This window comes from Scyliorhinus canicula, unplaced genomic scaffold, assembly GCF_902713615.1.
Source record: "Scyliorhinus canicula unplaced genomic scaffold, sScyCan1.1, whole genome shotgun sequence".
Taxonomy (NCBI): Eukaryota; Metazoa; Chordata; class Chondrichthyes; order Carcharhiniformes; family Scyliorhinidae; genus Scyliorhinus; species Scyliorhinus canicula.
Window position 1 is genome coordinate 2,693,293 of NW_024055461.1, and position 12,078 is coordinate 2,705,370.

Below are 12,078 nucleotides of genomic sequence, written 5' to 3' on the forward strand. Positions count from 1 at the left end.
TATACCTCGTTGGAGGGAGCGGCAACGGCGCCGTTACTAGCGCCTCCAAGCTCGTGCCCACACAAGACGCCGCCTCCATCCTCTTGCATGCTGCCCCTTCCTCGTCCATTACCCACTTACGCACCATCACTGCGTTGGCAGCCCAATAGTACCCACAGAGGTTGGGCAACACCAGCCCCCCCCTATCCCTGCCTCGTTCCAGGAACACTCTTCGAACCCTCGGAGTCCCATGCACCCACACAAATCCCGTGATACTCCTGTTGACCCTCCTAAAAAAGGCCTTCGGGATAAGGATGGGGAGGCACTGGAACAGGAACAAGAGCACCGTCACCTTAACGTCTGCACCCTCCCCGCCAGTGACAGCGGTAACATATCCCACCTCTTAAACTCCTCCTCCATCTGCTCCACCAACCTTGTGAGGTTGAGCTTGTGCAGGGCCCCCCAGCTCCCCGCCACCTGGACCCCTAGGTACCTGAAGCTCTTCCCTGCCTGCTTCAATGGGAGCCTACCAATCCCCTCCTCTTGATCCCTCGGATGTACCACAAACACCTCACTCTTGCCCAGGTTCAACTTATACCCCGAGAAACCCCCGAATTCCCTAAGAATCCTCATCACATCCGGCATTCCCCCCACCGGGTCCGCCACATACAGAAACAGGTTGTCCGCGTACAGCGACACTCGATGCTCCTCCCCGCCCCGCACCAGGCCCCTCCAGTTCCCTGACTCTCTCTTTTTTTTAATAAATTTAGAGTATCCAGTTCATTTTTTCCAATTAAGGGGCAATTTAGTGTGGCCAATCTACCTAGCCTGCACATCTTTGGGTTGTGGGGGCGAAACCCACACAAACACGGGGAGAATGTGCAAACTCCACACGGACAGTGACCCAGAGCCGGGATCGAACCTGGGACCTCAGCGCCGTGAGGCTGCAGGGCTAATCCACTGCGCCACTGTGCTGTCCTGACTCTCTCAATGCCATGGCCAGGGGCTCAATTGCCAACGCGAAGAGCAAGGGGGACAGGGGGCACCCCTGTCTCGTCCCCCGGTACAGCCGAAAGCACTCCAACCCCCTCCTATTTGTGGCTACACTCGCCATCGGGGCATCGTAGAGCAGCCTCACCCACCGGATAAACCCCTCCCCAAACCCAAACCTCTCCAACACCTCCCACAAATACTCCCATTCAACCCTATCGAAGGCCTTCTCCGCATCTAATGCCACCACTATCTTCGCCTTCCCTTCCACAGCCGGCATCATAATGACATTGAGGAGCCTTCGTACGTTTGTGTTCAGCTGCCTTCCCTTCACAAACCCCATCTGGTCCTCATGAATGACCCCCGGCACACAATCCTCTATTCTAGTGGCCAGGATCTTTGCCAGCAGCTTAGCATCGACGTTCAGCAGCGAAATCGGCCTATATGATCCACATTGCAGAGGGTCCTTGTCCCGCTTCAGGATCAAGGAAATCAGTGCCCGTGACATAGTTGGGGGCAGAGCCCCCCCCTCCCTTGCCTCGTTGAAGGTCCGGACCAACAGAGGGCCCAACAGGTCCAAATACTTTTATAGAATTCCGCCGGAAACCCGTCCGCCTTCGCCGACTGCATGCTCCCTATCCCTTTGACCACCTCCTCCAGCTCGATCGGCGCCCCTAGTCCCTCCACCTGCTCCTCTTCCACCCTCGGGAATCGCAGCTTGTCCAAGAAGTGCCCCATTCCACCCCCCTCCACCGGGGGTTCAGACCGGTACAGTTCCCCATAGAAGTCCCTGAAGACCCCATTGACATCTACCCCCCTCCGCACCACCTTCCCAGCTCTATTCATCACTCCCCCAATCTCCCTGGCCGCGTCTCGCTTCCGGAGCTGGTGCACCAGCATCCTGCTCGCCTTCTCCCCGTATTCATACACCGCCCCCTGTGCTTTCCTCCACTGAGCTTCCGCCTTTCTGGTCGTCAATAGGTCGAATCTGGCCTGAAGGCTACGCCTCTCCCCCAGCAATCCCTCCTCTGGAGCCTACTCATATCTCCTATCCACCCTCACCATCTCCCCTATCAGTCTCTCCCTCTCCCTCTGCTCCCCCTTCTCCCTATGGGTTCGGATGGAGATCAATTCCCCCCTCATCACCGCCTTCAGTGCCTCCCAGACCGTCCCCACTCGAACCTCCCCGTTATCATTGGCCTTGAGGTACCTCTCGATACACCCCCGAACCCTCTCGGCCACCTCCTCATCTGCAAACAGCCCCACCTCCATGCGCCAGAGCGGACGTTGGTCCCTCTCTTCCCCCAGCCCGAGGTCCATCCAGTGCGGGGCATGATCCGAAATGGCAATGGCGGAGTATTCAACATCCTCCACCCTCGACACCAGCCCCCTGCTCAGGACAAAAAAATCAATCCTCGAGTAGGCCTTATGTACATGGGAGAAAAACAAGTATTCCCTGGCCCTTGGCCTCGCAAGCCTCCAGGGGTCCACCCCCCCATCTGTTCCATGAATCCCCTCAGCATCTTAGCCGCCGCCGACCTCCTACCCGTCGGGGACTTGGATCGATCCAATGGGGGATCCAGTACTGTGTTAAAGTCCCCCCCATGATCAGGCCCCCCTCCTCCAGGTCCGGAATGCGGCCCAACATACGCCACATAAACCCCGCATCGTCCCAATTTGGGGCATAGACATTCACCAACACCACCCGCTCCCCCTGCAGCTTGCCACTCACCATCACGTACCTCCCGCCACTGTCAGCCACCACCTTCAACGCCTCAAACGACACCTTCTTCCCCACCAGGATCGCCACCCCCTTACTCTTCTCATCCAGCCCTGAGTGGAATACATTGGCCCACCCACCCCTTCCTCAGCCGGACCCGGTCCGCCACTCTCAGGTGTGTCTCCTGGAGCATGGCCACATCCACCTTCAGTCCCTTCAGGTGCGCAAATACTCGGGCCTGTTTGACCGGCCCATTCAGCCCCCTCACATTCCAAGTTATCAGCCGGATCCGAGGGCTCCCTGCCCCCTTCCCCTGCCGATTAGCCATACCCCATCCCTTGCCCACCCCCGGCCAGCGTCCCCCGCTCTGCCAGTTTCCCATGGCGGCAACTCTCCCCCCCCCCTCACCCCCCAGCACCCCTTGCGCCCTCCAGCTCCTTCCTGACCGTTTCAGCAGCAACCCGGTACCCCCCCCCCCCCCCCCCCCCCCCCCCCCCCAGGCTAGGACCCCTCCTAGCTGCGCCCCTCCCTCCACAGCACTCCCGTGAGCCAGCTAACTTCTGCTGACCCCAGCGACTCCTACCCTACCTTCGGCTCCTCCCAACGTGGGACTGCCCCTCTCCATTGTGCCCGTCAACGAGTCCACCCTCCCCCCGCTCTTGCACGGAAAAGAAAACAACCAGCAATGACCCGCGCTTCTCAGCCCCGCCCCGCCCCCACCATCTCACAGCGCGGGAAACTCGCCGAAAGCCCGCGCTTTCGCCCTGCCGGGCCCCACCTCCTCCAGGGCCACTCCCATTGTCAGTCCCCCCCACCAGCTCCCCAAACTCCCCGTTTACCCCTCTGCCCGCACCCGTCCACCTGACCCCTGCTTAAAAACCCCTATAGAAAAAACAGTACGACATTCTTATGCTAAACCAAGCAAAAGCAAATACAATTACAATATTATACAACATCCCCCATCCTAGACCCTCAGTTTGAGTCCAATTCCTCGGCCTGCACAAAGGCCCACGCCTCCTCCGGGGACTCAAAATAGTGGTGCCGATCTTATAGGTGACCCACAGACGCGCCGGCTGCAACATGCCGAACTTCACACTCCGTCTGTGGAGCACCGCCTTCGTCCGGTTAAACCCGGCCCTCCGCCTCGCCACCTCTGCACTCCAGTCCTGGAAGATCCGCACCTCCATGTTCTCCCACTTGCTGCTCCGCTCCTTCTTGGCCCACCGGAGCACACACTACGATCCACGAAGCGATGAAACCTCACCAACACCGCCCGCAGCGGCTCGTTCGGCTTGGGACTCCTAGCCAGAATTCTGTGGGCCCCCTCTAACTCCAGGGGTCCCTGGAAGGACCCAGCCCCCATCAGCGAGTTTAACATAACCACCACGTAGGCCGCTAGGTCCGACCCCTCCAGCCCCTCTGTGAGGCCCAGGATCCGCAAATTCTTCTTCCTCAACCGGTTGTCCAGCTCCTCGAACCGCTCCTGCCATCTTTTATGGAGCGCCTCGTGCATCTCCACCTTCCCCGCGATGGCCACGGCCTCATCCTCCCTTTCGGATGCCTGCTGCTGCAGCTCCCGGATCGCAGCCTCCTGGGCTGTCTGGGTCTCCATCAATTCCCTGTTGGTTACCTTCAGGGACTCCAGCAGCTCCAACTTCAGCTCCTGGAAGCAGCGCAGCAGAATCGCCTGCTGCTCCTGGGCCCACTGCCTCAGCTCCTCGAGGCCTTCGCCAGCCGCCATTTTTTCTTCCTGCCCCCGTTTTTTCAGAAACACTTTCCTCGGGTTTCTTCCTGCCGTGCTCCTGGTCCGGACCATGGGACCGTCGGGGTCAACTCCTGCCTTCTTCCCCCGTTGGGGTTCGCCGCTGCAGCTCCGTTGGGGTGAAAAGAGCCCCAAAGTCCGTTCTCCGCGGGAGCCGCTGAACGTGCGGCTTAGCTGATCATCGCCGCCACCAGAAGTCCCTCCCCCCTTCCCTTCTGAGCAACAGGGACAGACTCTGTGCCAGACACCTGTACCCCATGGCTTACCCCTGGTATTGATCAGGATCGCGACCCCTCTAGTCTTTGAAACTAGCCCTGCATGAATCACCTGACTGACCCAGCTTTTCCTCAGTCTAACCTGGTCTGTTACCTTAAGGTGGGTCTCCTGCAACATCACCACGTCCCCCCCTGCAGTATCCAAAGCGGTATACTTGTTACTAAGGGGAACGACCACAGGGGATCCTTGTACTGACTGCTTCCTCCCAGTCCCTCTCACCGCCACCCACCTATCTTTATTCCTCGGAGTAACTACATCACTGAAACTTCTATCTATGACCACTTCTGCCTCCAGAATGATCCGCAGTTCATCCAGCTCCAGTTTCCTAATGTGGTTTCTGAGGAGCTGCAGATGGGTGCACTTCCCAAAGGTGAAATCAGCAGGGACACTGACAGCGTCCCTCACCTCAAACATTCTGCAGGAGGAACATTGTACTGCCTTCCCAGCCATCCCCTCTAGATAAAACAAGAAAAAGAAAGGAAGACCTTACCTGTTATTCAGTCAACCCTATAGGTTAGAGGATGTGGAAGGGTGGGGGACACTACAAGTGTAGTGTCTCTGGTTTAGCAACCGCCCAACTGATATACAGGTACCAACAAATTCTCCCGCAAATCCCCACCGCCGACTTCCTGCAGCTCTAAAGGTAAGTTTTTGAAGAGGTAAACTTACCTTCCCGACAGACCCCTGCACACTGCTCCCGCCGAAAATCTGGGGAGGGGGAAGAGGAGAAAAGGCCGGAAGGACACAAAAGGGAACAACGTGGGAGGGTGGGCAAACTTCCCCCCCCCCCCCCCCCCCCCCCGTCTCCCAGGCAATCATAGGGAAACACAGCCGACGTTGACGAGGGAAGTAAAGAGAATGGGAGGACGGGGAGAGAAAGGGGGGGGGAACACGGGGGGGTGCGGGAGGTGGAGAGGAGGGCAGGGAGGGGCGGGATGGGGCACCACAAGCCGAGCCAGAGGGCGGCAGAATGTAAATAGGGTAAATTAAGGGAAGGATAAGACAAACCTCAACATTTATAACACTAATCTTTCGTCTGGGGAGGTTTTGACTTTTCAGTCATCGTGTGCCCGAGGCTGAGGATTTAATCATTGGTGACTACAAGCTGCCGGATCCAGCTACGTGTCTGTGTAAATGGAGAACTGTTATGAATGAGAAGGAACCGATCATTTTTGGTTTCACTGATAGGTGCACTAATGTCCCTCAGATATCATAGATCTCCGCAGTCCGCCAGGATTGTCCTTCCTTTAGTTATTACAGCTCTTTGGCAGGTGGAGGCAGTCACACGCGCCTCCTGAGATCTTTCTCCATGTCTGCTTTTCTATCTCTCATTGACTGTTTTGGGGCCTATCGTACACTGCCATCATGCGATTGACCCCATTATAATGTTTAGGTTGAGGAGCGTGCTGAGATATCATCCTTCCTCACTGCAGTGATTGATTCCTTGGTTAATGTTGCGTCACCGCCTGCTCTTTTACGCCGTCCCCCCATCTCACATGAAAATTCTATACCTCGGAATATTGAGCTGACTGTCCTTCCCCTCCCCCAACCATATCTATGTATCAGCAATAATATCCTACTTCCATGTGTTAATGAACGCCGACAGTTCACCAGGCTCACGGTAGCATGGTGGTTAGCATCAATGCTTCACAGCTCCAGGGTCCCAGGTTCGATTCCTGGCTGGGTCACTGTTTGTGTGGAGTCTGCACGTCCTCCCCGTGTGTGCGTGGGTTTCCTCCGGGTGCTCCGGTTTCCTCCCACAGTCCAAAGATGTGTGGGTTAGGTGGATTGGCCATGCTAAATTGCCCGTAGTGTAAGGTTAATGGGGGGATTGTTGGGTTACGGGTATACGGGTTATGTGGGTTTAAGTAGGGTGATCATTGCTCGGCACAACATCGAGGGCCGAAGGGCCTGTTCTGTAATGTTCTATTATTCGTAAGATCCCTTACATTAAAACATATGCCATCCAGCTTTACCATATTCCTTGAGCCTCAATATATCTTTGCACTGGGTTCCAGACTGACTTGGTTTTGCTTCTATATTTGGTTTTGCCTCACTCCCTACTGTACCTTCACTCTGTATCCCAGCACCCAAACGACCACCTATCTATTCAAATTCAATTTCCCTGCACTTGGCCCATAGCCGTTTAAGCCTTGGCATCGCAAGTGTAAATCTAACTATTTATTAAATGTTATGAAGTTATCTGCGTCCACCACGCAAACTCCCAACAGGCTTGGATTGAAAACGCTTTCCCTCAAATCCCATCTTGGAGTCACTTTTGCGGTCGCAGACACGCATGTCTGCACGCTTCACTATTCGGCCTCAGACCACCGTTGCTCTTTCACTCTTCTTCCTCCGCCCTTGTGCAGCTGTGTCACCCACAGTGCCGTGAACATGGTTCCGGCTGCAACTTCCCAGAGAAACAACCACTCTCACCATCTTTCAGCACAACAAAACGGCTCTTGAGTAAGATGCACTCGGGGACATTCCTCACGACTGTCTGCCCCCTTCTTTGACTGGTAATCTCCCGTTCACTCTCTGACTGCACTTCGAAATGAAATGAAATGAAAATTGCTTATTGTCATGAGTAGGCTTCAAATGAAGTTACTGTGAAAAGCCCCTAGTCGCCACATTCCGGCGCCTGTTCGGGGAGGCTGTTACGGGAATCGAACCGTGCTGCTGGCTTGCTTTGGTCTGCTTTCAAAGCCAGCGATTTAGCTGTGTGCTAAACAGCCCCATACTTCTGTCATACAAAACACTTCTGTCCCCATACAAAACACTTCTGTCAGCTGCGGGGAAACCATGTCTAAAAACGTGCTATTCACGAACCTTTCAGCCTCGCTGCGCCGCCAGCCGATTCCCAAGCTCCGAAACCCGGCTTTCCAGGTGGTCAAACCTGTGTCGCATCTTGCAAATGTGTTCATCCAGACGGCAAAGAGTGTCTCGGAATTCCTGCATACTGCGCTCCGTGCAACACACTGGGCTGAGCTCCCCAGTCGTACATTTAGTTAAAAGGCTCTTATGTTAAATTTATGCCAATTAGAAAAATATTTAAAAGCTGTAACTCTTACATTTCCTTAATGTAACTTTAAATTGGAGTAAAACAACTTTCCCAGAGCATACCAATCAACTTCATCTATCGTAAGCTCTACTGCTCCAGCAGGGCAAGACCAGTTTCTTAAATCGTGGGATTTAGAAAGCAAAGAAGCAAAGAACACCTGTTGATATTCCCTCCCTCTGACTTTATCTTACTCAGGTAATGTCTCTCCCAATGTTCCTGCACCCACCAACTCCAACTTTTTCTCATTAGGTAACTTGCTCATTCCAGGTATCAATCCAGTCATCCTCCTCTGAACCACCTCAGCTACATTTATATCACCACTCAAATAATGAGGCCAAAATTGGATACAGTATTTTATACGTCGTCTAACCATACATCTGTCCATCTCTCTCTCACACACACACACACATCTTCCTATCTCCCACTCTCTTTTTCTTTCTCTCTCTCCCTCTCTCCTTCTCTCTCTATCGAATTGTTGTAATGGGTTGGAGCGATGGTCCAGTGTGTTCTATTTGCAAACAGGCTCACTGATTTGTCAAATCTATTTCTTGTCCTGAGGTGGAAGAAGTTTTCATGGCTCCGTGACTGAAAACATAAGTTTCACTGCTATACTTTTTCTGTTATATTTGTTTACAAATAGACCTCGCAATGTTAATATTTCGACGTTGACTTGCGGGCACATGATAAGTACTGAGGAAACAGATCTTTGATTTACTGCACAAAACACCCAGATGCTTCCTGTAAATGTCTTCGAGCATTTTATTCTGCCCAGCCCCGAAAATGCAGTCGACTGTGTTGCTGCCAAACACTGTGTGGGATTGATTCGAGTGAATAAAAATGAACAAAATTAGTCTTGACCGTCCAAACTAAAGAACTGTTTCAGTCGAAAAAGACATTTTATCTGGTATTTACTCAAAATAACAATTTTCTTTGGTGCCATGTTCACAGTACCAGAATGTCTGAAATTGATTAATATTTAATTTGTATTATTTCCAAATAAAAGGCATTCAAGTTATTGAAACGCGTTTTATGTGCACCAGTCAGCTAAAGGGTTTCTTATACTTGAAAGGTATCCTTGTGTTCTGCAGTTTAATTTCTAGTAATCTTCTTTACTTAATAGTCTATCTCCTAATTACCACTGAGTGGAGAAATGGCCAGTTTATGACCTGCTTCAGTGGAAGAAAAAACATTAAAACATTTTTTTTTAGAGCAACCAAGTTTGTTCCAATTGAGGGGCAATTTAGTGTAGCCAATCCACCTAAGCTGCACATCTTTGGGTTGTGGGGGTAAAACCCACACAGACAGGGGGATAATGGGCAACTCCACACGGGCAGTGATCCAGAGGCGGGATCGAACCCGGGTCCTTAGCGCCGTAGTCCCAGTGCTAACTGTGCCACGTGTCGCCCGAAGATGAAACATTTATTCTTGCGATATTGTGTAGTATGCCGCAAAGTCCTGATAGCCTGTGTTCCCAACACCAGTGAATGTTAGACAATTGGAGGCCAATAAAATCGATTGCTGAAGATAGCTTTGCTGATCGCCGTGTCCATTCTGATTTATTAACCTTTCTGTTAAAGTTTGATGTAAATTTAATGTTTCTCTGTCAAATCATTGCCTAATTATCAGGCAAGTGGGCTTCTTTTACTACTAATTTTCACAGGGCTGTATTTGACGCAGGAACAGTTCACAAAATATAAGAGGAAATATGTAGAATGCGAGGAATTCTTATCTCCGGAAGCAAATTGCACAGCGATAGCCATCCACACTGTAAATAGAATCACATGATTCATCCCCCGCTTTTAGTTATAAAAATTGATAAGAATTCTCTGGTAGATTATACTTTATTGTTGCCATGGGACAGATACCCAGAGTTGGTGCAAAACAGACTGACAGTCTCCTTGTTCACTGTCAATATAATTTAATCTTTCAAATCCCCATTCTGAGGCGTGTCGAAATTACTGGGCTGAATTTACAAAGGAATGAGATTTATTTTATCATTAACATATGCTTAATTACAGCCAAGGGAGATATTGCAATGAATCCATTCAGCCAAGCAAATGTCCCGAATGAGACAAAATGCCCACTTTTAATAATAAATTATAAATCTCTGAGTCCATTCTGTTGGGGGTGTGGAAGGTGGGACGTGGATCCAGGCGCCGCCTCCACCAGGGAATCAACAGGCGGCGCCTGGAAAGCCGCCCCCTTCTGCCGGGTATTTAAATGCCGCTCACTGGGATCCGAATCCAACAGTCCGGGAGCTGGTTTGTTCACTGAGTTCCTGACACAACCATTTCCCCCAAATGACCAGAAGGATGAGGTGGGCCATTTCTCTCAGTTTGTTGCTGACTTTCTTATCCCGTGAGTAGTTTTTATTGTCCAAGTCTCTCACTGTTACTGTCTCAGTGTTAGTCTCTATGGAATGTTCCAGAGTCACCAATCATTTCACCAGCATTAATCCTCGGGCTTTCTGATATATTTGTACAGGTGTCCAGTCAGATTTTGGGTTCACTCAGCCAGAGGCAGAGACTGGTCGTCCCGGAGGCTCCTCGAAGCTGGCTTGTAAAGTCAGTGGGCTCGCCTTGGTTCACGCTTACATGTATTGGATCCGGCAGATTCCGGGGCAGGAATTGGAGTGGTTGGTGTTCTATCAGAGTTCGTCCAACAAATACTACGCCCCAGAGATTCAGAATAGATTTATTGCATCAAAAGACCTTTTAAGCAGCATCTTCACTTTGGACATGAAGAACCTGCAGACTGAAGACACCGCAATCTACTACTGTGCTTGGCAGTCGAAAAACCCCGCGACGCGTGCACAGAGTTTACTGACAATACAAAAACCCACACTCTGCCAATTCATTGTGACTGGGTAAATGCTCGCTTGTAGAATCTAACTATATTTAGATGGCCGTTGTGTCTCCGGCATTGTCCAAGTAACAAGGTTTCAGATGGAAATGAGTTGATGACTATTTGTTTATCAATTGACACTTTCAATATCCATGTTTTCCTCACTGAAGAATAAAATATTAGAGTCAATTATGAAGAATGAATGCTGTCTACAAATATAATTATATCTTTATGAAGATATATTGAGACACTACTTTGGGGCTTCTTCGAAAATATTTAAAGTAATCGATTTCTGTGCATTTTGTGTAGAGCCGGTTATTGTATGACACCACCCAGGGAATGTACCATTGTGCCTCGTTGACTTCTGGGGCCAAGGAACCAGGGTGACGGTAACGGCAGGTAAGACCCATACGTTTATTCAGCAACTGTTCTATTTTTGTCCTTGTTTTATATTTGTCTCCATTTTACGAATCCATTCGTTCACTAAAAGAGGGTTTGGTGGATTATGTGTTGAGATGTTTTTTTGCCATATATCATGTGAATTTGTTGAGAAGGGGGGTTATCCAATTCTGCAGTTTCCTGAAAAAAGGTCCTGATGAGGTATTCAGTCCCTGGTTGTTGCGATTTGTGTTTATGTGTGGGGGACATTGTGTGGCCGGGTTACTTTGAATGCCTGGTGAACAGCTTGGCAGGTTTATTGTGTCTGATCTCAGTGACATCTGATTGCTAGTCTGTCCTGATCTAATGCAAATTGTAAATGCTTAAATATGGTTTAAATATGATTGTTGTCAGTAAGATTTAGCCGTTAGATTTTTGCTTTCAGATATTTTCGTGATAATCTAATTGTCGTCTTTTAATCAATGCCCATTGATGCTTATATGCAATATTGCAAAGTTCAAAGTAATTATTCCGATACATGTATATATACAAAGGTATCATTTACATAGTGGTTACATTGTGGTTCTAAAACCAGATGTTAATAAAGAATTATAACGTCACAATGTTGACTTACTGATCATTTTCCGTCGGTGCACAATGGTATTGTCAATATTCCCAATCTCTGATTATTTTAATTATGTATTCGTTCTGCTTTGTCAGTGGATTCTAAATTGTCATTTCCTTGAAATGCTATATTTGATACAACTGGAAGAGCACCTTTAGAATTATGTTGCTGCTCTTTGAAGCGATGTGAGGTGCGGTTCAGCCCGGCAGTGATGTTATTTGTTGTTTAGCCGTTGAGTAGAGTGTGTGTCGGAGCTGTTTCTAATGAGAAATACTTTTGAAACTGTTGGGCTTTTTTGCATTCTGTAGCATACTGTTGCATCTATTTAAAGCGATTTGTCGCAGGTCGGTTCCAGAAAAAAAATTCAGTTATGGTATATTAGTCCATGATTTAAATAATAGTGAACATTGCACGTTGTACGATTAAGCATTTATTCAGTACGT

At 50.2% G+C, this 12,078-nt stretch overlaps 1 protein-coding gene and 1 pseudogene across 1 annotated transcript in view; both read left to right on the top strand.

Moving 5' to 3' along the window:
• Nucleotides 1-12,078, top strand: part of LOC119959603 (zinc finger protein 774-like) — a 1,152,970-nt gene that overhangs the window by 1,057,913 nt on the left and 82,979 nt on the right. The gene's annotated exons all lie outside the window — the stretch shown is intronic.
• Nucleotides 1-12,078, top strand: part of LOC119959619 — a 38,286-nt pseudogene that overhangs the window by 14,097 nt on the left and 12,111 nt on the right.